The following is a 26880-nucleotide window of genomic DNA, read 5'->3' on the forward strand; positions in this document are numbered from 1 at the left end:
AGCGCGTTACAAATATTTTAATAGGCCTCTCTTTTTTTTTATCTCCCTCTCGTCACTAGGGGGTGCTGCAGCACCCCCAGCACCCCCACTTCCCGCGGCCATGCTGTATCAACAACACTGCGCACAAGATTTTTTTTATTTTTTTTTGCATGTATTTGAATGGTTTTCAGTGTACTTCTATTCAAAGTTATCATTATTAATCTTATTATGATTACAAAACGGAATTAATTATTTTAGTAAAAAAAAAAAAAAAGTAACTGGCAAACCATTTTTTAATTCTCGCGACCCAACACATTCAAACACATTCAACTTACATTGAAAGATTTCAAGCCAGATGTAGTAAGACACACTCGAGTTTCACAAGAATCCTCGTATAATCCTGAGGGAGTTGACTCTGCAGTTGAAGCAGACAGTGCATGTTCAAATAGTGATGTAGAGGTAACCACTTATTTGCCTGAAGTAATTGAGAATAATTTTGCAGCAGCGTTGCTCAAGTTAGAGCATTTTGCACATGTCCCAGGCAAAAAAATGTATGAGTTCTTAGAGGAACTGCACTACTTACATTCAGCAACATTACGCCTCTCCATTGAGATTCTTGAAGAGGTATTTCAGAAACATAGTCCTACAACTGATAAGTCTGCGGTAACAGAAGTAGCAACTGCTCTCTGCACTTCTAATCCATTGCTCAAAGCCATAGAGAAGGGGGGTCCCCTAAACTCAACTTATCTCCACAACAAGTATTATCAAGAAAGCTTTAACGTTGTAGAACCCATTGAATAGGTTCTTTATGCCAAAGAAAACAGATGTTTTCAGTATGTTCCTGTACTGAAGTTGTGGGTAGATAAAAACCACAGAGAACAACAGAGTAAAATGGCGAGTGGTGAACATCACACTTACAAATCTCCTCAGGATGGTTCACACTTCCAGCAAAACATTTTTCTGTTAGGAGATGAGATGAGGAAATTGTAACGTTTATACATAGATGATTTTGAAGTTTGCAATCCTCTGGGTACTTCTCGCAGGAAACATCAACTTTGTGGAATCTACTGGACTCTGAGTAATTTGCCTCCAGGCTCACATTCATCACTATCATCAATTTACTTGGCATTGTTGTGTAAAACTGATGATGTAAATAAGTATGGTTATGACCATGTCTTATATCCTCTTCTTCAAGGCATGAAAACTCTGGAGCTAGACTATTACTTGGCAGATTTGTTAAAGGTACGATTCATGTTGTTGCGGAGGATAATTTGGGGGCTCACAGTATTGCAGGTTTTAATGAGAGCTTTTCTAGTGGGTATATCTGTCGATTTTGCACAGGAACAAAAACAGAAATCCAAACAAAAGAGGACAAATCAGGTGCATTCATGGACAAAAGTTGTGTTATCACCAAAACGCTTGCCCACTTCAGCGTTCAGACAGGCTATCCTCCAGATATTATGCATGATCTGGCATAGTTCCAGTGGAGCTTGCACGGTGTTTGGCATTGCTTATATCCAAGAAGTATTTCACACTTCAGACCCTCAACAAATCCATCCAGCACTTCCCTTACAAGTGGGCAGACAAGACAAATAGGCCACATGTAATCATCAGCTCATGATTTCATATCACTTGAGATCATCCAGTTTTGAAGAAACATCCCTCGAGGTTACAAACGTTTCAACACTCCCTCTGGATTTTTTGAAACCAGAAATAGCTTTCAGACTATTGAAAAGAACTTCCCTGGTACAACTGAAGTTCACCTTTCCAAGTGTGTGTCAAGCAAAGGTTTACATTTCAGAAATGGGATGATAGTTGCTCATGGTTCTACAAGTTGACTCCCTGACATTGGAGAGATTTGTGTTGTTAAGGAGAGACTGTGTTTCATGGTGAGAAGGCTTTCTGGGTGGTATAGGGAACATTTCAGAGCGTTTGAGCTGAGTGTACATCCTTCCAGAGAAACTGTTTGATTGAACTTGGTGAACTGGCTGATCACTACCCTTTGGCAGACTACTTTGTTGGACCTCTAAGACTGGTGACATTAAAAAGATACATAAACTTAAGGTTTGTTTACTTTAATATTGAATGAATCTCAATGGACTTATTTCAGGGAAGTGTGACTTCACAATGCCACATTTATTTCCCAGCTCTTTATTTTGATTTCATATATTCAAATGAATGGATCATAAGTGGTACAGATTCAGACCAAAGCAACTTGTCTTCTCCTGAGTCCACCTGCTCAAGATCCACTGCTTGGCCCATTGTTTTCCCCATTCCCCGGTTTGCTAATGATACTCAGCTACAGCTGGACAGAAAATGCTAAATGCTGCTTTTAAAGAAACTGGAGCTTAGTTGAATCCTAATACTAAACTTAATCTGCTATTCTTGATGGCTTAGCTGAAACGCTCATCAAGTACAAAGTGTACCTCTCTGACGGGGAGGTTGATGAGGTAGCAGAAGCTCTGGTAACTACACATCCATGTTTAAAAGAGCCATGTTCAGTGTCTGGGTATGGCGGATGGAAGACAAGCCTGAAGTATAAACTTGCTAACTACAGAACAAAACTCCGACGGCTTGGATGCCCAGAAGTTACTGTGAATGCCTTAACACACAAACCTGAGAGCAAATGCAGTCCAGCATATGGTGTAAAGAAACCAAAAAAAGCCGAAGTGAATTACCTATCCGGCCGATGAAACAGCAGAGACACTAGAAGAGATAAGAGTGGCACTCCTCTCAGATGTAAATAAGAGACACAATGAGCACAAGTTGGCAGCAATGATGGACAAGACCTTTGCACTAAGAAGGCAAGAGGTAGTTGCGGAGGCACCCATGATAGCTGATTTCAAAATGAGGTGGCCAGCTCTTTCAATGTGCGTGAGGTACAGTAAGTGAATGACTGGACTGGATGTGTCACAATACATGTTGACAGGATCTGAGGTGACTCAAACTGATGAGGATTTACTGAAGACATGCAATAGCAGCCTTTGCTGGCCTTCTGACAAGGGAAACTAATATTTAGATCATGTATTATGCATTAACGTTTCTTGAACAGATAGAACTGCTATTTCAAGCATGTACCAAAAAGGTAACTGAGTTTTGTCTACAGTTTTTGTTATGTTTTTTGTATGTGAGTGCAGAGTTTAAGAGAATCACAACAAATCATTTCAGTCAAAGTTCTTCTCCGAGCTTGATGTTCACTCTGGAAACCTGATGAAGGCGTATGCCAAGAAAGGTGGAGTTCAAGGGAGAAAAATCAAGACCAACATGGCACCCATAACCCAGGTATGATACCAATGTAAAAGTGACAAAAATCACTTAAAACTTGGTCACTGTAGAAATGACTTTGAGCACCACATCTGTTCCCCCATTAGGGGTCATTGTTTAAGAGTGAGGGGAATCATTTATATGAAGGACTAAAAATGACAGAAGGAAAAATAAATGAATAAATAAATAAAAGTAGAAATAAATAAATGCAGAAATAATAGTGAAAATAAATACATTTTGGAAATATAAATGGCTATTTCTGTATTTTTGCATGTATTTATTTATTTATGCATTTCTATACGTATTTATTTATGTATTTATACATTTATTTATTTATACATTTATTTATTTATACATTTATTTATTTCTGTATTTCCACATTTCTACATTTATTTATTTCTGTATTTCCACATTTCTACATTTATTTATTTCTGTATTTCCACATTTCTACATTTATTTATTTCTGTATTTCCACATTTTCTACATTTCTTTTCCCTGTGCCTGTATGCTAATTGAGTTGGGGGTGCCAACATCAGTCTGAAGAAGGATTGGTTAGAGCGATGTGATCGAATCTACTACTACTGCCTTGATTTCGCTGGTACTCTGTAATGCTGCTTGAGTTAATAGAGGTAACTTAATTGAGTTAATTTTCAGTTTTATGTAGCCTGGATGGAGATTTTTGTTCAAGCAATTGCTAACGATTTAAGATCATTAGCGCAGGATTGTGAGAACAATGCGTCCAATGACTATCTCCAGTTTCGTTTGTGCAGAGTAATGGAGGATTTAGTTCAGATCAGTGCTGATATGGATGTCGAAGTTGAGGTAGCAGTGCTAGTTCAAGAAATCCTCCGCCAACTTCACATTCTCTCTGAGACAGAGGAAGCGACAACTGGACGGCCATCGTACCTTTTACCACCTGATATAATTGAAGCTCACCTCCTTTTGGGGCACACTGCTGGAGAAATGGAGTGTGCGAGAGAACAGTTCGTCGAAGGATGACACAATATGGCATAAGGTAATTTTACGTTTTTACACCTTTTATAACAAGGGACACTTGCCCTGGCTGTTATTGAGGGTGAGAGGCTGATCTCTGATAGACTTCTGACATAGGAAAAACAGAGATACACATTAGACCTTCTGAAAAAGGAGAAATCAAATCACCTGGAGTAACGTTAGTTAACACCAGCTGTCCCAGCAGCCTTTCCTGGATGATGGCAGCTCCCGCCAAAACGCGAGGCGCGCAGGGCGCATACCAGCCAGCAAAGCGCTCACTGTCTATAGAAAACTAGTGAAAAAGTCTATTAACTCCACTGAACGACAACGATCTGGATCAAACTGTGATCCAAATTCTGCAGCATCATCCCAACTGTGGTTACCAAATGATGTTGGGGCACCTCAGTGCTCAAGGCATCCGCATACAGAGTAAGTTACCATTCACTGGCTCTGGGGGTAGTTTACTAACAGTTTGGGATTTGGGCTACTTGCTCAGGTGGAAAATTATTTTCTTTTATTTACTGTCAGACTGGATTTTGGTCTACTTGTTAATGTACTGTGAGATTGGGAAAGGGTCAACTTGTTTTTTGAGTACACCTAATTCTCTGTCCTTTTTTGCATATTATAGGACAATGTGTGCAGGAATCGATGCGGCGTGTGGATTCTCAGGGAGTTTTGATGCGCACCCTTCAATTAAACCCTCGAAGGCGCAGGAGGTACTCTGTACCAGCGCCAAACAGTTTGTGGCACATCGACGGAAATCACAAGTTAATAAGGTATCAGAAAAACATTAATAATATCAACTACTTTTACAAAATTTCATAGCAACCTCCATACAGTGAATTATCCTAGTATTGAAAACTCGATAGGCCTATTTTTTTATATATATTGAGGTTTTGATTTGTCCATGGTGGATGGATTAAAGGACTACTTTAAATCAAAATACTCCACAGAGCCAAACATTAAATAAATCCACTTGTTTAGTTGTGAGTGTATATTACAACATAAATTATGAACTAGATGTTGTGACCTGGAATTAAAAAACAGAAGTTGGGACCCAGCACATTATTCATCATTCAGGAACCATGTTTTTTTGTGTCTTTTAAAGATAGGCTATTATAAATACAATATTAAAAGCTTGATTAAGTTAGGCTTGTGTGTAACACTTGCCTTAGCTTACACACAGAGGTGCATGATACAGTTGGTGTAATTGCTCTTAATATGTCCATATATGTTTCAGATGGCAAATTGTTGTACATGGTGTTATTGACGGCTTTAGTCGTCTCATTGTGCACCTGAGTGCTGCCACCAACAATCGCGCAGTAACAGTCCTGAGAAGCTTTCTGGAAGCCGTTGATGTCTATGGTGTGCCATCTTCTGTGAGGTCGGATAAAGGAGGGGAAAATGTTGAAGTTGCACGCTACATGGTGGCAAACAGAGGACTTGACAGGAATGGCAGGAGTGTCCATAATCAAAGGTAACATTGTACTAAGATTTGTTGTCTTTTCTATATATTGAAAAAAATAAGTTTTATAAAAATTGGGGTCCTCTACTTGACTTTGTCAAAAATACACCACTTATCTTTACTGACTTATAACATGTATTTTTATTATTTTCTGTGAAGTCTCTTGTTCATTTTTTTTCTGACTTATTTAATTCTGTATAATTGTCCATTTTAATTTATTTATCGAAAATGTACTTAAGTTTTATTCTCCTCCTTTGGGGTGGGTGGGGTTTGGGTTTACTGAGGGTTGTGACTGTTCGTGTTTGTGTCCACCCTTAGTAGTTGTTATTAGAAAAATGGAATGTATAGATTTATTATTAGTGTTCTTTTATTGTGTTCAGTATATTCCAAAAAAAAAAACAAAAAAACATTGTACTTATAAAAGATGGCAACACAAACTGCTTCACTTTTAAGGCTGAAGTTTTATCCTTCAAATTACTGTTGTTTGACTTATATTACATGAAGTAAATGATCACTTTAAAAGTGATAGTAAAGCGGGGCTGTATCAGGTAGGCATACCAGATACCACATTTTATATTGATAGGCTTGTGTTCTGAGCTCAAACATCCTCCAGCTTGCAACAGATCACTTACCTACAAATACATACATTGGAATCACTTTTTATTACTAATTATTATGATTTACCCAATAATGTGCACATTGAAGGAGTTAACAGTCATACAGAACACAAAATAAACACTTAAATTCCTAAATTTCTGGGCTTCATTTCCCAAAAGTATCTTAAATGCATAGCCTAGCCTACTATGCAAGCATTAAAAAAACAAAGACAATGTATAGACACAAACACAATGCCTCTCAATCATCACTTGTGACTCACAAATGTAGGACGAACCAAAAAACAAATTTCTCTTTTTGCATAACAGCCTATATCTCATCTGGTGGTACATTTTCAAGTTGCAAAGATGAAAGTTCTATGCCACACAATTACATACAGAAAGTCTAATACAGAAATTTGCACCAAATTCTATAATGAAATGCAGTTTTCCTTTTTCCCATAAGAATAGAGAGACTCTGGAGAGAGTGCTTGATCTCTTCTGCAGCATCTTTAACAAACAAGAGAGAAGGGCTTCTAAATCCTGACAGCGAAGTTCATGTGTTTGCTCTACATTGGTGCTTTCTGCCTCACGTTCAGAAGCACCTTGAGGTTTTCCAGCGTGGCTGGACTGCCACCGACTGAGCACTGAAGGAAATCAGTCCCCACTTCAGCTGTGGTCTCGCCATAAACATGAGGCACAGCAGGACCCCATGCAGGTTTGAATTTATTATTTTTCTATGTCCTACATAGTATGTCTACATTCTAACCACCTCATCTGATACTGTACAGTGTTTCACTTGTTAATCCAGGTACAGACCATTCCAAAGTCCTGTACTGCACACCTGTATCAATAGAATATTGTAAGTTAGATTCATATCTAGGAACTAAATGGAGAATTACATTTTTTTTTCTTGCTATAATGTTGGGATTAAACAAGGAGCAGTAATTTGTGGTAAATAAACATTATAGCTCTCTCATCCAAAACCTAATTTGATAATTACCACAATGACTTAATCACTACTTCTGCATTAAAAGGTTGTCATGGACTATGGAGTTGGTTATTGATGTTGTGTTCCCTGAAGTTCAGCTACAGCGCTCGCTGACAGAGCATGAAATACAAAGACTACCGAAACCTGATGGCCCTCTGTCCAATGTGTTGGATGTCTACATACAAACTGTGAGCCAGTTATCAGAAATGCTCCTGTAAATTCCAGATTCAAAAGCTGTAAGATGCAGAAGGATTAACCTAAGTAAGAAGCAAGTAGTAGTTAATGCTGTACATTATAACAGCTGTGTTACTAATGGTGATTTCCTGTAAGATTCCAATTTTCTTGTTAAAATGACAATTACATACATGAGAGAAACCATTATCTTTATTTGACAGTAGTCTTCATATAAAATACTTACTGCATTGTACAACTTACTCATGAACAAATTCGTCCTGAACACAATTCAAACCTGTTGGACATCCTTGGACATAACTGTCCCTTTGTGGTTAATATTTGTTGTTTTGAAGCATTTAGCTTAAATGAAATGAAAGACATTATGTACATCACAATGATCAAGTACTGGTTGTTTCAGAAAAATGTCACGGAGTGACTTTGAGAGCGGAACCAAAAGTGAGAGGAGGAGTTCCGCCCAGACCAAAATGTGTAAGCCCTTGTCTCTTTTGGAAACTCCGGACGCCCTAAATCAAGGTAAATCTTCAGCAGGTGTGTTCAATAACGTGCCGATTGCAGACGGGGCAGTTTGGGAGTATAAAGAGAGCGTTAAGGATACAGGAAGGAGTGTTGTTTTGCTTCCCAAGGAACGCCACGAGTGAGACGGAGTGTTTTGGGCGCTGGAGCAGGGTGAAGCAGATGAGAGCAAGTGTGGAGTCGCTAAGCGAATTGGAGGATTTAAATACGGCTACTGGAACAGGTTTGCCAAAGGGAAGTTTTGTGGAAAGAAGCCATACTCACCCGTGTCTATTGTATAAAGGTCCCGCAGGAAAATAGCGCTACTGTGGAACGACGATAACACTTCCGGGTGTCTGTAAGAAGCTGGGGAGAGAAAGAGAGCGGGTGAAGATCAGTATCACGAAGACTGTGAGTACATTGGATTGTTCACATATCATTGTTCATACTTGGATATGGATGATTAATATCTGCTGGAGTGATTAACAGCTTGTTGAGCGGCCCCATCGTGGAGGACGAGATGAGTGGGTGAGCCGTAGGAAAGTGGGGGTGAACGGATGTTATTTGGCTGTGGCTACACCGCAAAGTTTGGAGCACTTACCGTGCCAGCGACTGTAAACTCCTCCAGGACGAAATCCGACCGGGTGTGGAGTACCGACCTTAAAAATCACTGAAGTGTGTGTAGTGCAGTGGGTGAGTGTCTTAGACGTGTGTACACCTGAAGTCTTGCAGTGCTGTGCCGTGTCCCTGTTGTCTGTACTCGCCCTCCAGGCCTTGAACACTTACCCGTCTGCACGAGCTAAAAGCTATTGACCTTGCATACGCCCTGTAAGCCCAGCGTGAAGATACAGTCACTTGTTGAATACTTACCCGTCTTCACGAGCTAAAAGCTATTGACCTTGAATACGCCCTGTAAGCCCAGCGTGAAGATACAGTCACTTTGTTGAATACTTACCCGTCTTCACGAGCTAAAAGCTATTGACCTTGAATACGCCCTGTAAGCCCAGCGTGAAGATACAGTCACTTGTTGAATACTTACCCGTCTTCACGAGCTAAAAGCTATTGACCTTGAATACGCCCTGTAAGCCCAGCGTGAAGATACAGTCACTTGTTGAACACTTACCCGTCTTCACGAGCTAAAAGCTATTGACCTTGAATACGCCCTGTAAGCCCAGCGTGAAGATACAGTCACTTGTTGAACACTTACCCGTCTTCACGAGCTAAAAGCTATTGACCTTGAATACGTTCTGTAAGCCCAGCGTGAAGATACAGTCACTTGTTGAACACTTACCCGTCTTCACGAGCTAAAAGCTATTGACCTTGAATACGCCCTGTAAGCCCAGCATGAAGATACAGTCACTTTGTTGAACACTTACCCGTCTTCACGAACTAAAAGCTATTGACCTTGAATACGCCCTGTAAGCCCAGCGTGAAGATACAGTCACTTTGTTGAACACTTACCCGTCTTCACGAGCTAAAAGCTATTGACCTTGAATACGCCCTGTAAGCCCAGCGTGAAGATACAGTCACTTTGTTGAATACTTACCCGTCTTCACGAGCTAAAAGCTATTGACCTTGAATACGTTCTGTAAGCCCAGCGTGAAGATACAGTCACTTTGTTGAACACTTACCCGTCTTCACGAGCTAAAAGCTATTGACCTTGAATACGCCCTGTAAGCCCAGCGTGAAGATACAGTCACTTTGTTGAATACTTACCCGTCTTCACGAGCTAAAAGCTATTGACCTTGAATACGCCCTGTAAGCCCAGCGTGAAGATACAGTCACTTTGTTGAATACTTACCCGTCTTCACGAGCTAAAAGCTATTGACCTTGAATACGTTCTGTAAGCCCAGCGTGAAGATACAGTCACTTTGTTGAACACTTACCCGTCTTCACGAGCTAAAAGCTATTGACCTTGAATACGCCCTGTAAGCCCAGCGTGAAGATACAGTCACTTTGTTGAACACTTACCCGTCTTCACGAGCTAAAAGCTATTGACCTTGAATACGCCCTGTAAGCCCAGCGTGAAGATACAGTCACTTTGTTGAATACTTACCCGTCTTCACGAGCTAAAAGCTATTGACCTTGAATACGCCCTGTAAGCCCAGCGTGAAGATACAGTCACTTTGTTGAATACTTACCCGTCTTCACGAGCTAAAAGCTATTGACCTTGAATACGCCCTGTAAGCCCAGCGTGAAGATACAGTCACTTTGTTGAATACTTACCCGTCTTCACGAGCTAAAAGCTATTCACCTTGAATATGCCCTGTAAGCCCAGCGTGAACATAAAGTCACTTGTTGAATACTTACCCGTCTTCACGAGCTTAAAGCTATTGACCTTGCATACGCCCTGTAAGCCCAGCGTGAAGATACAGTCACTTGTTGAACACTTACCCGTCTTCACGAGCTAAAAGCTATTGACCTTGCATACGCCCTGTAAGCCCAGCGTGAAGATACAGTCACTTTGTTGAACACTTACCCGTCTTCACGAGCTAAAAGCTATTGACCTTGAATACGCCCTGTAAGCCCAGCGTGAAGATACAGTCACTTGTTGAACACTTACCCGTCTTCACGAGCTAAAAGCTATTGACCTTGAATACGCCCTGTAAGCCCAGCGTGAAGATACAGTCACTTTGTTGAACACTTACCCGTCTTCACGAGCTAAAAGCTATTGACCTTGAATACGCCCTGTAAGCCCAGCGTGAAGATACAGTCACTTGTTGAACACTTACCCGTCTTCACGAGCTAAAAGCTATTGACCTTGCATACGCCCTGTAAGCCCAGCGTGAAGATACAGTCACTTTGTTGAATACTTACCCGTCTTCACGAGCTAAAAGCTATTGACCTTGAATACGCCCTGTAAGCCCAGCGTGAAGATACAGTCACTTGTTGAACACTTACCCGTCTTCACGAGCTAAAAGCTATTGACCTTGAATACGTTCTGTAAGCCCAGCGTGAAGATACAGTCACTTGTTGAACACTTACCCGTCTTCACGAGCTAAAAGCTATTGACCTTGAATACGCCCTGTAAGCCCAGCGTGAAGATACAGTCACTTTGTTGAACACTTACCCGTCTTCACGAGCTAAAAGCTATTGACCTTGAATACGCCCTGTAAGCCCAGCGTGAAGATACAGTCACTTTGTTGAATACTTACCCGTCTTCACGAGCTAAAAGCTATTGACCTTGAATACGCCCTGTAAGCCCAGTGTGAAGATACAGTCACTTTGTTGAATACTTACCCGTCTTCACGAGCTAAAAGCTATTGACCTTGAATACGTTCTGTAAGCCCAGTGTGAAGATACAGTCACTTGCTGAACACTTACCCGTCTTCACGAGCTAAAAGCTATTGACCTTGAATACGCCCTGTAAGCCCAGCGTGAAGATACAGTCACTTTGTTGAATACTTACCCGTCTTCACGAGCTAAAAGCTATTGACCTTGAATACGCCCTGTAAGCCCAGCGTGAAGATACAGTCACTTGTTGAACACTTACCCGTCTTCACGAGCTAAAAGCTATTGACCTTGAATACGTTCTGTAAGCCCAGCGTGAAGATACAGTCACTTTGTTGAACATTTACCCGTCTTCACGAGCTAAAAGCTATTGACCTTGAATACGCCCTGTAAGCCCAGCGTGAAGATACAGTCACTTGTTGAACACCTACCCGTCTTAACGAGCTAAAAGCTATTGACCTTGAATACGCCCTGTAAGCCCAGCGTGAAGATACAGTCACTTTGTTGAATACTTACCCGTCTTCACGAGCTAAAAGCTATTGACCTTGAATACGCCCTGTAAGCCCAGCGTGAAGATACAGTCACTTTGTTGAACACTTACCCGTCTTCACGAGCTAAAAGCTATTGACCTTGAATACGTTCTGTAAGCCCAGCGTGAAGATACAGTCACTTTGTTGAATATTTACCCGTCTTCACGAGCTAAAAGCTATTGACCTTGAATACGCCCTGTAAGCCCAGCGTGAAGATACAGTCACTTGTTGAACACCTACCCGTCTTAACGAGCTAAAAGCTATTGACCTTGAATACGCCCTGTAAGCCCAGCGTGAAGATACAGTCACTTTGTTGAACACCTACCCGTCTTCACGAGCTAAAAGCTATTGACCTTTAATACGCCCTGTAAGCCCAGCGTGAAGATACAGTCACTTGTTGAACACTTACCCGTCTTCACGAGCTAAAAGCTATTGACCTTGAATACGCCCTGTAAGCCCAGCGTGAAGATACAGTCACTTGTTGAACACTTACCCGTCTTCACGAGCTAAAAGCTATTGACCTTGAATACGCGCTGTAAGCCCAGCGTGAAGATACAGTCACTTGTTGAACACTTACCCGTCTTCACGAGCTAAAAGCTATTGACCTTGAATACGCGCTGTAAGCCCAGCGTGAAGATACAGTCACTTTGTTGAACACTTACCCGTCTTCACGAGCTAAAAGCTATTGACCTTGAATACGCGCTGTAAGCCCAGCGTGAAGATACAGTCACTTGTTGAATACTTACCCGTCTTCACGAGCTAAAAGCTATTGACCTTGAATACGCCCTGTAAGCCCAGCGTGAAGATACAGTCACTTGTTGAATACTTACCCGTCTTCACGAGCTAAAAGCTATTGACCTTGAATACGCCCTGTAAGCCCAGCGTGAAGATACAGTCACTTGTTGAATACTTACCCGTCTTCACGAGCTAAAAGCTATTGACCTTGAATACGCCCTGTAAGCCCAGCGTGAAGATACAGTCACTTGTTGAATACTTACCCGTCTTCACGAGCTAAAAGCTATTGACCTTGAATACGCCCTGTAAGCCCAGCGTGAAGATACAGTCACTTGTTGAACACTTACCCGTCTTCACGAGCTAAAAGCTATTGACCTTGAATAGGCCCTGTAAGCCCAGCGTGAAGATACAGTCACTTTGTTGAACACTTACCCGTCTTCACGAGCTAAAAGCTATTGACCTTGAATATGCCCTGTAAGCCCAGCGTGAAGATACAGTCACTTGTTGAACACTTACCCGTCTTCACGAGCTTAAAGCTATTGACCTTGCATACGCCCTGTAAGCCCAGCGTGAAGATACAGTCACTTGTTGAATACTTACCCGTCTTCACGAGCTTAAAGCTATTGACCTTGCATACGCCCTGTAAGCCCAGCGTGAAGATACAGTCACTTGTTGAACACTTACCCGTCTTCACGAGCTTAAAGCTATTGACCTTGCATACGCCCTGTAAGCCCAGCGTGAAGATACAGTCACTTGTTGAATACTTACCCGACTTCACGAGCTAAAAGCTATTGACCTTGCATACGCCCTGTAAGCCCAGCGTGAAGATACAGTCACTTTGTTGAATACTTACCCGTCTTCACGAGCTAAAAGCTATTGACCTTGAATACGCCCTGTAAGCCCAGCGTGAAGATACAGTCACTTTGTTGAATACTTACCCGTCTTCACGAGCTAAAAGCTATTGACCTTGAATACGCCCTGTAAGCCCAGCGTGAAGATACAGTCACTTGTTGAATACTTACCCGTCTTCACGAGCTAAAAGCTATTGACCTTGAATACGCCCTGTAAGCCCAGCGTGAAGATACAGTCACTTGTTGAACACTTACCCGTCTGCACGAGCTAAAAGCTATTGACCTTGCATACGCCCTGTAAGCCCAGCGTGAAGATACAGTCACTTTGTTGAATACTTACCCGTCTTCACGAGCTAAAAGCTATTGACCTTGAATACGCCCTGTAAGCCCAGCGTGAAGATACAGTCACTTGTTGAACACTTACCCGTCTTCACGAGCTAAAAGCTATTGACCTTGAATACGTTCTGTAAGCCCAGCGTGAAGATACAGTCACTTTGTTGAACATTTACCCGTCTTCACGAGCTAAAAGCTATTGACCTTGAATACGCCCTGTAAGCCCAGCGTGAAGATACAGTCACTTGTTGAACACCTACCCGTCTTAACGAGCTAAAAGCTATTGACCTTGAATACGCCCTGTAAGCCCAGTGTGAAGATACAGTCACTTGTTGAACACTTACCCGTCTTCACGAGCTAAAAGCTATTGACCTTGAATACGCCCTGTAAGCCCAGCGTGAAGATACAGTCACTTTGTTGAATATTTACCCGTCTTCACGAGCTAAAAGCTATTGACCTTGAATACGCCCTGTAAGCCCAGCGTGAAGATACAGTCACTTTGTTGAACACTTACCCGTCTTCACGAGCTAAAAGCTATTGACCTTGAATACGCCCTGTAAGCCCAGCGTGAAGATACAGTCACTTGTTGAACACCTACCCGTCTTAACGAGCTAAAAGCTATTGACCTTGAATACGCCCTGTAAGCCCAGCGTGAAGATACAGTCACTTTGTTGAACACCTACCCGTCTTCACGAGCTAAAAGCTATTGACCTTTAATACGCCCTGTAAGCCCAGCGTGAAGATACAGTCACTTGTTGAACACTTACCCGTCTTCACGAGCTAAAAGCTATTGACCTTGAATACGCCCTGTAAGCCCAGCGTGAAGATACAGTCACTTGTTGAACACTTACCCGTCTTCACGAGCTAAAAGCTATTGACCTTGAATACGCGCTGTAAGCCCAGCGTGAAGATACAGTCACTTGTTGAACACTTACCCGTCTTCACGAGCTAAAAACTATTGACCTTGAATACGTGCTGTAAGCCCAGCGTGAAGATACAGTCACTTGTTGAATACTTACCCGTCTTCACGAGCTAAAAGCTATTGACCTTGAATACGCCCTGTAAGCCCAGCGTGAAGATACAGTCACTTGTTGAATACTTACCCGTCTTCACGAGCTAAAAGCTATTGACCTTGAATACGCCCTGTAAGCCCAGCGTGAAGATACAGTCACTTGTTGAATACTTACCCGTCTTCACGAGCTAAAAGCTATTGACCTTGAATACGCCCTGTAAGCCCAGCGTGAAGATACAGTCACTTGTTGAATACTTACCCGTCTTCACGAGCTAAAAGCTATTGACCTTGAATACGCCCTGTAAGCCCAGCGTGAAGATACAGTCACTTGTTGAACACTTACCCGTCTTCACGAGCTAAAAGCTATTGACCTTGAATAGGCCCTGTAAGCCCAGCGTGAAGATACAGTCACTTTGTTGAACACTTACCCGTCTTCACGAGCTAAAAGCTATTGACCTTGAATATGCCCTGTAAGCCCAGCGTGAAGATACAGTCACTTTGTTGAACACTTACCCGTCTTCACGAGCTAAAAGCTATTGACCTTGAATACGCCCTGTAAGCCCAGCGTGAAGATACAGTCACTTGTTGAACACTTACCCGTCTTCACGAGCTTAAAGCTATTGACCTTGCATACGCCCTGTAAGCCCAGCGTGAAGATACAGTCACTTGTTGAACACTTACCCGTCTTCACGAGCTAAAAGCTATTGACCTTGCATACGCCCTGTAAGCCCAGTGTGAAGATACAGTCACTTGTTGAACACTTACCCGTCTTCACGAGCTAAAAGCTATTGACCTTGCATACGCCCTGTAAGCCCAGCGTGAAGATACAGTCACTTGTTGAATACTTACCCGTCTTCACGAGTTAAAAGCTATTGACCTTGAATACGCCCTGTAAGCCCAGCGTGAAGATACAGTCACTTGTTGAACACTTACCCGTCTTCACGAGCTAAAAGCTATTGACCTTGAATACGCGCTGTAAGCCCAGCGTGAAGATACAGTCACTTTGTTGAACACTTACCCGTCTTCACGAGCTAAAAGCTATTGACCTTGAATACGCGCTGTAAGCCCAGCGTGAAGATACAGTCACTTGTTGAATACTTACCCGTCTTCACGAGCTAAAAGCTATTGACCTTGAATACGCCCTGTAAGCCCAGCGTGAAGATACAGTCACTTTGTTGAATACTTACCCGTCTTCACGAGCTAAAAGCTATTGACCTTGAATACGCCCTGTAAGCCCAGCGTGAAGATACAGTCACTTTGTTGAACACTTACCCGTCTTCACGAGCTAAAAGCTATTGACCTTGAATACGCCCTGTAAGCCCAGCGTGAAGATACAGTCACTTTGTTGAACACTTACCCGTCTTCACGAGCTAAAAGCTATTGACCTTGAATACGCCCTGTAAGCCCAGCGTGAAGATACAGTCACTTTGTTGAATACTTACCCGTCTTCACGAGCTAAAAGCTATTGACCTTGAATACGCCCTGTAAGCCCAGCGTGAAGATACAGTCACTTTGTTGAATACTTACCCGTCTTCACGAGCTAAAAGCTATTGACCTTGAATACGTGCTGTAAGCCCAGCGTGAAGATACAGTCACTTGTTGAATACTTACCCGTCTTCACGAGCTAAAAGCGATTGACCTTGAATACGCCCTGTAAGCCCAGCGTGAAGATACAGTCACTTGTTGAACACTTACCCGTCTTCACGAGCTAAAAGCTATTGACCTTGAATACGTTCTGTAAGCCCCAGCGTGAAGATACAGTCACTTTGTTGAACATTTACCCGTCTTCACGAGCTAAAAGCTATTGACCTTGAATACGCCCTGTAAGCCCAGCGTGAAGATACAGTCACTTTGTTGAACACTTACCCGTCTTCACGAGCTAAAAGCTATTGACCTTGAATACGTTCTGTAAGCCCAGCGTGAAGATACAGTCACTTTGTTGAATATTTACCCGTCTTCACGAGCTAAAAGCTATTGACCTTGAATACGCCCTGTAAGCCCAGCGTGAAGATACAGTCACTTTGTTGAACACTTACCCGTCTTCACGAGCTAAAAGCTATTGACCTTTAATACGCCCTGTAAGCCCAGCGTGAAGATACAGTCACTTGTTGAACACTTACCCGTCTTCACGAGCTAAAAGCTATTGACCTTGAATACGCCCTGTAAGCCCAGCGTGAAGATACAGTCACTTTGTTGAACACTTACCCGTCTTCACGAGCTAAAAGCTATTGACCTTGAATACGTGCTGTAAGCCCAGCGTGAAGATACAGTCACTTGTTGAATACTTACCCGTCTTCACGAGCTAAAAGCTATTGACCTTGAATACGCCCTGTAAGCCCAGCGTGAAGATACAGTCACTTGTTGAACACTTACCCGTCTTCACGAGCTAAAAGCTATTGACCTTGCATACGCCCTGTAAGCCCAGCGTGAAGATACAGTCACTTGTTGAACACTTACCCGTCTTCACGAGCTAAAAGCTATTGACCTTGAATACGTGCTGTAAGCCCAGCGTGAAGATACAGTCACTTGTTGAATACTTAGCCGTCTTCACGAGCTAAAAGCTATTGACCTTGAATACGCCCTGTAAGCCCAGCGTGAAGATACAGTCACTTGTTGAATACTTACCCGTCTTCACGAGCTAAAAGCTATTGACCTTGAATACGCCCTGTAAGCCCAGCGTGAAGATACAGTCACTTGTTGAATACTTACCCGTCTTCACGAGCTAAAAGCTATTGACCTTGAATACGCCCTGTAAGCCCAGCGTGAAGATACAGTCACTTGTTGAACACTTACCCGTCTTCACGAGCTAAAAGCTATTGACCTTGAATAGGCCCTGTAAGCCCAGCGTGAAGATACAGTCACTTTGTTGAACACTTACCCGTCTTCACGAGCTAAAAGCTATTGACCTTGAATATGCCCTGTAAGCCCAGCGTGAAGATACAGTCACTTTGTTGAACACTTACCCGTCTTCACGAGCTAAAAGCTATTGACCTTGAATACGCCCTGTAAGCCCAGCGTGAAGATACAGTCACTTGTTGAACACTTACCCGTCTTCACGAGCTTAAAGCTATTGACCTTGCATACGCCCTGTAAGCCCAGCGTGAAGATACAGTCACTTGTTGAACACTTACCCGTCTTCACGAGCTAAAAGCTATTGACCTTGCATACGCCCTGTAAGCCCAGCGTGAAGATACAGTCACTTGTTGAATACTTACCCGTCTTCACGAGCTAAAAGCTATTGACCTTGAATACGCCCTGTAAGCCCAGCATGAAGATACAGTCACTTGTTGAACACTTACCCGTCTTCACGAGCTTAAAGCTATTGACCTTGAATATGCCCTGTAAGCCCAGCGTGAAGATACAGTCACTTTGTTGAACACTTACCCGTCTTCACGAGCTAAAAGCTATTGACCTTGCATACGCCCTGTAAGCCCAGCGTGAAGATACAGTCACTTGTTGAACACTTACCCGTCTTCACGAGCTAAAAGCTATTGACCTTGCATACGCCCTGTAAGCCCAGCGTGAAGATACAGTCACTTGTTGAATACTTACCCGTCTTCACGAGCTAAAAGCTATTGACCTTGAATACGCCCTGTAAGCCCAGCGTGAAGATACAGTCACTTGTTGAACACTTACCCGTCTTCACGAGCTAAAAGCTATTGACCTTGAATATGCCCTGTAAGCCCAGCGTGAAGATACAGTCACTTTGTTGAACACTTACCCGTCTTCACGAGCTAAAAGCTATTGACCTTGAATACGCCCTGTAAGCCCAGCGTGAAGATACAGTCACTTGTTGAACACTTACCCGTCTTCACGAGCTTAAAGCTATTGACCTTGCATACGCCCTGTAAGCCCAGTGTGAAGATACAGTCACTTGTTGAACACTTACCCGTCTTCACGAGCTAAAAGCTATTGACCTTGCATACGCCCTGTAAGCCCAGCGTGAAGATACAGTCACTTGTTGAATACTTACCCGTCTTCACGAGTTAAAAGCTATTGACCTTGAATACGCCCTGTAAGCCCAGCGTGAAGATACAGTCACTTGTTGAACACTTACCCGTCTTCACGAGCTAAAAGCTATTGACCTTGAATACGCCCTGTAAGCCCAGCGTGAAGATACAGTCACTTGTTGAATACTTACCCGACTTCACGAGCTAAAAGCTATTGACCTTGAATACGCCCTGTAAGCCCAGCGTGAAGATACAGTCACTTGTTGAACACTTACCCGTCTTCACGAGCTAAAAGCTATTGACCTTGAATACGTTCTGTAAGCCCAGCGTGAAGATACAGTCACTTGTTGAACACTTACCCGTCTTCACGAGCTAAAAGCTATTGACCTTGAATACGCCCTGTAAGCCCAGCGTGAAGATACAGTCACTTGTTGAACACTTACCCGTCTTCACGAGCTAAAAGCTATTGACCTTGAATATGCGCTGTAAGCCCAGCGTGAAGATACAGTCACTTTGTTGAACACTTACCCGTCTTCACGAGCTAAAAGCTATTGACCTTGAATACGCGCTGTAAGCCCAGCGTGAAGATACAGTCACTTTGTTGAACACTTACCCGTCTTCACGAGCTAAAAGCTATTGACCTTGAATACGCGCTGTAAGCCCAGCGTGAAGATACAGTCACTTGTTGAACACTTACCCGTCTTCACGAGCTAAAAGCTATTGACCTTGAATACGTGCTGTAAGCCCAGCGTGAAGATACAGTCACTTGTTGAATACTTACCCGTCTTCACGAGCTAAAAGCTATTGACCTTGAATACGCCCTGTAAGCCCAGCGTGAAGATACAGTCACTTGTTGAATACTTACCCGTCTTCACGAGCTAAAAGCTATTGACTTTGAATACGCCCTGTAAGCCCAGCGTGAAGATACAGTCACTTGTTGAATACTTACCCGTCTTCACGAGCTAAAAGCTATTGACCTTGAATACGCCCTGTAAGCCCAGCGTGAAGATACAGTCACTTGTTGAATACTTACCCGTCTTCACGAGCTAAAAGCTATTGACCTTGAATAGGCCCTGTAAGCCCAGCGTGAAGATACAGTCACTTTGTTGAACACTTACCCGTCTTCACGAGCTAAAAGCTATTGACCTTGAATATGCCCTGTAAGCCCAGCGTGAAGATACAGTCACTTTGTTGAACACTTACCCGTCTTCACGAGCTAAAAGCTATTGACCTTGAATATGCCCTGTAAGCCCAGCGTGAAGATACAGTCACTTGTTGAACACTTACCCGTCTTCACGAGCTTAAAGCTATTGACCTTGCATACGCCCTGTAAGCCCAGCGTGAAGATACAGTCACTTGTTGAACACTTACCCGTCTTCACGAGCTAAAAGCTATTGACCTTGCATACGCCCTGTAAGCCCAGTGTGAAGATACAGTCACTTGTTGAACACTTACCCGTCTTCACGAGCTAAAAGCTATTGACCTTGCATACGCCCTGTAAGCCCAGCGTGAAGATACAGTCACTTGTTGAATACTTACCCGTCTTCACGAGCTAAAAGCTATTGACCTTGAATACGCCCTGTAAGCCCAGCGTGAAGATACAGTCACTTGTTGAACACTTACCCGTCTTCACGAGCTAAAAGCTATTGACCTTGAATACGCCCTGTAAGCCCAGCGTGAAGATACAGTCACTTGTTGAACACTTACCCGTCTTCACGAGCTAAAAGCTATTGACCTTGAATACGCCCTGTAAGCCCAGCGTGAAGATACAGTCACTTGTTGAACACTTACCCGTCTTCACGAGCTAAAAGCTATTGACCTTGAATACGCCCTGTAAGCCCAGCGTGAAGATACAGTCACTTTGTTGAACACTTACCCGTCTTCACGAGCTAAAAGCTATTGACCTTGAATACGCGCTGTAAGCCCAGCGTGAAGATACAGTCACTTTGTTGAACACTTACCCGTCTTCACGAGCTAAAAGCTATTGACCTTGAATACGCGCTGTAAGCCCAGCGTGAAGATACAGTCACTTGTTGAATACTTACCCGACTTCACGAGCTAAAGCTATTGACCTTGAATACGCCCTGTAAGCCCAGCGTGAAGATACAGTCACTTTGTTGAATACTTACCCGTCTTCACGAGCTAAAAGCTATTGACCTTGAATACGCCCTGTAAGCCCAGCGTGAAGATACAGTCACTTTGTTGAACACTTACCCGTCTTCACGAGCTAAAAGCTATTGACCTTGAATATGCGCTGTAAGCCCAGCGTGAAGATACAGTCACTTGTTGAATACTTACCCGACTTCACGAGCTAAAAGCTATTGACCTTGAATACGTGCTGTAAGCCCAGCGTGAAGATACAGTCACTTTGTTGAACACTTACCCGTCTTCACGAGCTAAAAGCTATTGACCTTGAATATGCCCTGTAAGCCCAGCGTGAAGATACAGTCACTTTGTTGAACACTTACCCGTCTTCACGAGCTAAAAGCTATTGACCTTGAATATGCCCTGTAAGCCCAGCGTGAAGATACAGTCACTTGTTGAACACTTACCCGTCTTCACGAGCTTAAAGCTATTGACCTTGCATACGCCCTGTAAGCCCAGCGTGAAGATACAGTCACTTGTTGAACACTTACCCGTCTTCACGAGCTAAAAGCTATTGACCTTGCATACGCCCTGTAAGCCCAGTGTGAAGATACAGTCACTTGTTGAACACTTACCCGTCTTCACGAGCTAAAAGCTATTGACCTTGCATACGCCCTGTAAGCCCAGCGTGAAGATACAGTCACTTTGTTGAATACTTACCCGTCTTCACGAGCTAAAAGCTATTGACCTTGAATACGCCCTGTAAGCCCAGCGTGAAGATACAGTCACTTGTTGAACACTTACCCGTCTTCACGAGCTAAAAGCTATTGACCTTGCATACGCCCTGTAAGCCCAGCGTGAAGATACAGTCACTTGTTGAACACTTACCCGTCTTCACGAGCTAAAAGCTATTGACCTTGAATACGTGCTGTAAGCCCAGCGTGAAGATACAGTCACTTGTTGAATACTTAGCCCGTCTTCACGAGCTAAAAGCTATTGACCTTGAATACGCCCTGTAAGCCCAGCGTGAAGATACAGTCACTTGTTGAATACTTACCCGTCTTCACGAGCTAAAAGCTATTGACCTTGAATACGCCCTGTAAGCCCAGCGTGAAGATACAGTCACTTGTTGAATACTTACCCGTCTTCACGAGCTAAAAGCTATTGACCTTGAATACGCCCTGTAAGCCCAGCGTGAAGATACAGTCACTTGTTGAACACTTACCCGTCTTCACGAGCTAAAAGCTATTGACCTTGAATAGGCCCTGTAAGCCCAGCGTGAAGATACAGTCACTTTGTTGAACACTTACCCGTCTTCACGAGCTAAAAGCTATTGACCTTGAATATGCCCTGTAAGCCCAGCGTGAAGATACAGTCACTTTGTTGAACACTTACCCGTCTTCACGAGCTAAAAGCTATTGACCTTGAATACGCCCTGTAAGCCCAGCGTGAAGATACAGTCACTTGTTGAACACTTACCCGTCTTCACGAGCTTAAAGCTATTGACCTTGCATACGCCCTGTAAGCCCAGCGTGAAGATACAGTCACTTGTTGAACACTTACCCGTCTTCACGAGCTAAAAGCTATTGACCTTGCATACGCCCTGTAAGCCCAGTGTGAAGATACAGTCACTTGTTGAACACTTACCCGTCTTCACGAGCTAAAAGCTATTGACCTTGCATACGCCCTGTAAGCCCAGCGTGAAGATACAGTCACTTGTTGAATACTTACCCGTCTTCACGAGTTAAAAGCTATTGACCTTGAATACGCCCTGTAAGCCCAGCGTGAAGATACAGTCACTTTGTTGAACACTTACCCGTCTTCACGAGCTAAAAGCTATTGACCTTGAATATGCGCTGTAAGCCCAGCGTGAAGATACAGTCACTTTGTTGAACACTTACCCGTCTTCACGAGCTAAAAGCTATTGACCTTGAATATGCCCTGTAAGCCCAGCGTGAAGATACAGTCACTTTGTTGAACACTTACCCGTCTTCACGAGCTAAAAGCTATTGACCTTGAATATGCCCTGTAAGCCCAGCGTGAAGATACAGTCACTTGTTGAACACTTACCCGTCTTCACGAGCTTAAAGCTATTGACCTTGCATACGCCCTGTAAGCCCAGCGTGAAGATACAGTCACTTGTTGAACACTTACCCGTCTTCACGAGCTAAAAGCTATTGACCTTGCATACGCCCTGTAAGCCCAGTGTGAAGATACAGTCACTTGTTGAACACTTACCCGTCTTCACGAGCTAAAAGCTATTGACCTTGCATACGCCCTGTAAGCCCAGCGTGAAGATACAGTCACTTTGTTGAATACTTACCCGTCTTCACGAGCTAAAAGCTATTGACCTTGAATACGCCCTGTAAGCCCAGCGTGAAGATACAGTCACTTGTTGAACACTTACCCGTCTTCACGAGCTAAAAGCTATTGACCTTGAATACGCCCTGTAAGCCCAGCGTGAAGATACAGTCACTTGTTGAACACTTACCCGTCTTCACGAGCTAAAAGCTATTGACCTTGAATACGCCCTGTAAGCCCAGCGTGAAGATACAGTCACTTGTTGAACACTTACCCGTCTTCACGAGCTAAAAGCTATTGACCTTGAATACGCCCTGTAAGCCCAGCGTGAAGATACAGTCACTTTGTTGAACACTTACCCGTCTTCACGAGCTAAAAGCTATTGACCTTGAATACGCGCTGTAAGCCCAGCGTGAAGATACAGTCACTTTGTTGAACACTTACCCGTCTTCACGAGCTAAAAGCTATTGACCTTGAATACGCGCTGTAAGCCCAGCGTGAAGATACAGTCACTTGTTGAATACTTACCCGACTTCACGAGCTAAAAGCTATTGACCTTGAATACGCCCTGTAAGCCCAGCGTGAAGATACAGTCACTTTGTTGAATACTTACCCGTCTTCACGAGCTAAAAGCTATTGACCTTGAATACGCCCTGTAAGCCCAGCGTGAAGATACAGTCACTTTGTTGAACACTTACCCGTCTTCACGAGCTAAAAGCTATTGACCTTGAATATGCGCTGTAAGCCCAGCGTGAAGATACAGTCACTTGTTGAATACTTACCCGACTTCACGAGCTAAAAGCTATTGACCTTGAATACGTGCTGTAAGCCCAGCGTGAAGATACAGTCACTTTGTTGAACACTTACCCGTCTTCACGAGCTAAAAGCTATTGACCTTGAATATGCCCTGTAAGCCCAGCGTGAAGATACAGTCACTTTGTTGAACACTTACCCGTCTTCACGAGCTAAAAGCTATTGACCTTGAATATGCCCTGTAAGCCCAGCGTGAAGATACAGTCACTTGTTGAACACTTACCCGTCTTCACGAGCTTAAAGCTATTGACCTTGCATACGCCCTGTAAGCCCAGCGTGAAGATACAGTCACTTGTTGAACACTTACCCGTCTTCACGAGCTAAAAGCTATTGACCTTGCATACGCCCTGTAAGCCCAGTGTGAAGATACAGTCACTTGTTGAACACTTACCCGTCTTCACGAGCTAAAAGCTATTGACCTTGCATACGCCCTGTAAGCCCAGCGTGAAGATACAGTCACTTTGTTGAATACTTACCCGTCTTCACGAGCTAAAAGCTATTGACCTTGAATACGCCCTGTAAGCCCAGCGTGAAGATACAGTCACTTGTTGAACACTTACCCGTCTTCACGAGCTAAAAGCTATTGACCTTGAATACGCCCTGTAAGCCCAGCGTGAAGATACAGTCACTTGTTGAACACTTACCCGTCTTCACGAGCTAAAAGCTATTGACCTTGAATACGCCCTGTAAGCCCAGCGTGAAGATACAGTCACTTGTTGAACACTTACCCGTCTTCACGAGCTAAAAGCTATTGACCTTGAATACGCCCTGTAAGCCCAGCGTGAAGATACAGTCACTTTGTTGAACACTTACCCGTCTTCACGAGCTAAAAGCTATTGACCTTGAATACGCGCTGTAAGCCCAGCGTGAAGATACAGTCACTTGTTGAATACTTACCCGACTTCACGAGCTAAAAGCTATTGACCTTGAATACGCCCTGTAAGCCCAGCGTGAAGATACAGTCACTTTGTTGAATACTTACCCGTCTTCACGAGCTAAAAGCTATTGACCTTGAATACGCCCTGTAAGCCCAGCGTGAAGATACAGTCACTTTGTTGAACACTTACCCGTCTTCACGAGCTAAAAGCTATTGACCTTGAATATGCGCTGTAAGCCCAGCGTGAAGATACAGTCACTTGTTGAATACTTACCCGACTTCACGAGCTAAAAGCTATTGACCTTGAATACGCCCTGTAAGCCCAGCGTGAAGATACAGTCACTTTGTTGAACACTTACCCGTCTTCACGAGCTAAAAGCTATTGACCTTGAATACGCCCTGTAAGCCCAGCGTGAAGATACAGTCACTTTGTTGAACACTTACCCGTCTTCACGAGCTAAAAGCTATTGACCTTGAATACGCCCTGTAAGCCCAGCGTGAAGATACAGTCACTTTGTTGAACACTTACCCGTCTTCACGAGCTAAAAGCTATTGACCTTGAATACGCCCTGTAAGCCCAGCGTGAAGATACAGTCACTTTGTTGAACACTTACCCGTCTTCACGAGCTAAAAGCTATTGACCTTGAATACGCCCTGTAAGCCCAGCGTGAAGATACAGTCACTTGTTGAATACTTACCCGACTTCACGAGCTAAAAGCTATTGACCTTGAATACGCCCTGTAAGCCCAGCGTGAAGATACAGTCACTTTGTTGAATACTTACCCGTCTTCACGAGCTAAAAGCTATTGACCTTGAATACGCCCTGTAAGCCCAGCGTGAAGATACAGTCACTTGTTGAACACTTACCCGTCTTCACGAGCTAAAAGCTATTGACCTTGAATACGCCCTGTAAGCCCAGCGTGAAGATACAGTCACTTTGTTGAATACTTACCCGTCTTCACGAGCTAAAAGCTATTGACCTTGAATACGCCCTGTAAGCCCAGCGTGAAGATACAGTCACTTTGTTGAATATTTACCCGTCTTCACGAGCTAAAAGCTATTGACCTTGAATACGCCCTGTAAGCCCAGCGTGAAGATACAGTCACTTTGTTGAATACTTACCCGTCTTCACGAGCTAAAAGCTATTGACCTTGAATACGCCCTGTAAGCCCAGCGTGAAGATACAGTCACTTTGTTGAATATTTACCCGTCTTCACGAGCTAAAAGCTATTGACCTTGAATACGCCCTGTAAGCCCAGCGTGAAGATACAGTCACTTTGTTGAATATTTACCCGTCTTCACAAGCTAAAAGCTCTAGACCTTGAATACGTTCTGTAAGTCCAGTGTGAAGAGTAAGTCACCTTGTTCAATACCTATCTGTGCGACAAGTAGAAAGTTACTCACCTGAATATACCGGTGTACGTCCAGGGGAAAGACCCAGTCATCTTGCTGCTTACTTACCTCTGTTGCTTACCTGTGCCCCCAGGGGCTTGTGTGTTACCTTGTACTTACCTAGGAGGTCTATTGTAGTGGAGGAGCTGTCCACTTAAAGAGCAACGAATATAGGAACAAGGCATTCTTCTCCGTCTTACCCATTACTCATCGTGTGTTCTGTTGCCTTTAGGAGAAGGGAAGGGTGCCACGGGAAATCAAGCCGCGAAGGAAGGACTTAGGATCAGTCAGGAGATTGGTGGGAGCTCTGTGAAAGGACGTGAGAGCCCTTGCCCCCCCTCCCCTTGTGACCACTTACCAACGTCCTCCAGATTTCTCAGGCCCAGTCCCCTCCTATCAAGAGACGAAAATCCAATTTTAGATTCCCCTTTCTCCTTCCCTAAATTATCTTTTTAAATAATTTTAAATAAAGTTGTTTCAAATTTATCCTTAACTTATCTCGTGTGTCTGGTCATTGGGGTGTTCGTGGGACCTCCTTGAGGTGGAAATTAGGAAGGGGCGTGACTCGCAACACCTGTGGCCCGCTTGACCTGTGACAAAAACATATGGAGAAAAAAAAGGGAACTCCAGTTTGTCTCCTTTTTAACAATGTAACCAGATCTTTTGACTGAACAACTTAAAGCAGGAAAAGCACAGCTGTAAATAATAATGCTATGACATGCAATGTCATTGAGACCGCATTAACATTACCAGAATGCTGGAACGCTTTAATAAACTTAATGCAGCATTCTTTAATGT

General features: G+C 43.4%; 1 long non-coding RNA gene across 10 annotated transcripts; it reads left to right on the top strand.

Annotated features, from left to right (window-relative positions):
• Positions 1–26526, top strand: LOC113094887 (uncharacterized). 10 transcript variants are annotated; one of them, XR_003288203.1, is made up of 12 exons: positions 1–3261; positions 3761–3872; positions 4014–4258; positions 4354–4665; positions 4865–5012; positions 5477–5713; positions 6761–7012; positions 7332–7546; positions 7878–7993; positions 8104–8383; positions 8452–8665; positions 26315–26526. It is a non-coding gene; the product is annotated as an uncharacterized LOC113094887 (long non-coding RNA). The 10 variants fall into 10 exon arrangements; XR_003288199.1 differs by having other exon boundaries at positions 8462–8665; XR_003288198.1 differs by having other exon boundaries at positions 4341–4665; positions 8104–8665.
• Positions 26527–26880: the final 354 nt, after the last annotated feature.

This window comes from Carassius auratus, unplaced genomic scaffold (genome assembly GCF_003368295.1).
Source record: "Carassius auratus strain Wakin unplaced genomic scaffold, ASM336829v1 scaf_tig00215496, whole genome shotgun sequence".
Classification (NCBI taxonomy): Eukaryota; Metazoa; Chordata; class Actinopteri; order Cypriniformes; family Cyprinidae; genus Carassius; species Carassius auratus.